The sequence below is a fragment of the Cynocephalus volans genome, chromosome 8 (genome assembly GCF_027409185.1).
Source record: "Cynocephalus volans isolate mCynVol1 chromosome 8, mCynVol1.pri, whole genome shotgun sequence".
Classification (NCBI taxonomy): Eukaryota; Metazoa; Chordata; class Mammalia; order Dermoptera; family Cynocephalidae; genus Cynocephalus; species Cynocephalus volans.
This window is the reverse complement of record NC_084467.1, coordinates 9,432,479-9,433,908: the sequence shown is the minus strand read 5'-3', so window position 1 is coordinate 9,433,908 and position 1,430 is coordinate 9,432,479. Positions and strand designations below refer to the sequence as shown.

The 1,430-nt window shown below is 41.7% G+C and overlaps 1 non-coding gene across 1 annotated transcript; it reads right to left on the bottom strand.

Annotated features, from left to right (window-relative positions):
• Positions 1–494: 494 nt before the first annotated feature.
• Positions 495–610, bottom strand: LOC134385289 (U5 spliceosomal RNA). The gene has a single exon (XR_010024282.1). It is a non-coding gene; the product is annotated as a U5 spliceosomal RNA (small nuclear RNA).
• Between the last annotated feature and the right edge of the window lie 820 nt (positions 611–1,430).

Here is a 1,430-nt window from a genome sequence, read left to right as displayed (position 1 = left end):
ACGAGACCAAGTCCTCGCCAACAGAATTGGTTAGAAAATTCACGTGGCCTTCAATTTTATCAACCCCATGGGGACCCGCGCAGGCGCCACTCCAGGGATACCCGGGTGCCTCTGTCTCCTTCGGCCTCAGTGGTGCGATTCTGCGAGGACAAGGACAAGCTGCGTACCCCGCACCACGGTTTAGGAGGAGACACTGACGGAAGGCCAGCGGCCCCCGTGGACAAGCTTCTTTGCTTCCACGTGGAGAAAAGCTCCTCGACGCCCCGCTGTTTCAGTCTCGCAAAAGAACCTTTAGTATTTGGGTAAAAACAACCAGAACCCTTTAACTAGAATGCAAAAACCCGGAAAACAGTTCAAAAAACCTGAAGCTTTAAGAAAAAGAAAAAAGCTGCAAGAATCCCCAACTCATATATAGTAATCACTGTTAACTCAAATGATCAACTTCTACAAAAGAACATCAGAAAAAAACCATTCTATTTTTAAACATCGTTATTAGCCTTGTAGACACAAGGCCTCAAAAAATTGGCTAAAAACTCAGAATTGTTCCTCTCCACGGAAATCTTTAGTAAAAGGCGAAAGATTTATACGATCTGAAGAGAAACCAGAGTATGAATGGCTATCTCTGCACACAGTTCTCGGGTAACTGGTTCTCCTAATTCTCTAGTGGTGACTACATTATAGAAAGATCTAATTATTTCTCCATCTTCTCTAGATAATTCTACAAGAGCGTGCTCATTTCGGTGAAAAATAGGTCGAAAGAAACAAGATAACCTAGTAATTTTATAGTTGGAAATTGTTTGTTATGCCGTGCATTGTGGGTATGCAAATAAGAGTCTGAACCGTCAAACTCAGGTTTCCGGAAATGCCTTAAATAGTTCAGGCGTTTGCACGCTGGGCCCGAGGCCACCACTAGAGGGCAGAACGGAGACCAGATGTGCAGAGAGATGGACTCGAGTTTGGTCCCACGAGAAAAAGTCTGACTTCGCTCTGTAATTGCTGCTCTAAGTAAACATTTCTTTTGAACTTACAAAAAAAAAAAAAACTTTTGGATTCCCTCACCAGCCAACCAAAAAAAAAAAAAATTAAAATTAAAAAAGAAAATAATTATCTTTATTCATTTATTCAACAAAATGCATTGTGCACTGTGTCAAACCCCATGCTGGGCTCTAGGGATAGAGACATATCCCTAAAAGGCAATCTTCAAGGAGCTGTCCCTACAGTGGGGGAGACAGGAATGCGTGAGCAGCACTGATGTTCGGTGACACCTGTGCCGATTATTCTGAACTTTGTGTTTATTTGTATATTTTTTCCCTTTCATCACTCTCACCAGGTTTGTCGAACTTACTAATACTTTCGAAGGACCAGCTTTCACAAATTCTCTTTATAAATCTCTTTTCTGCCTTTTACATTTTTTTTTCCCTCTCTCTTAA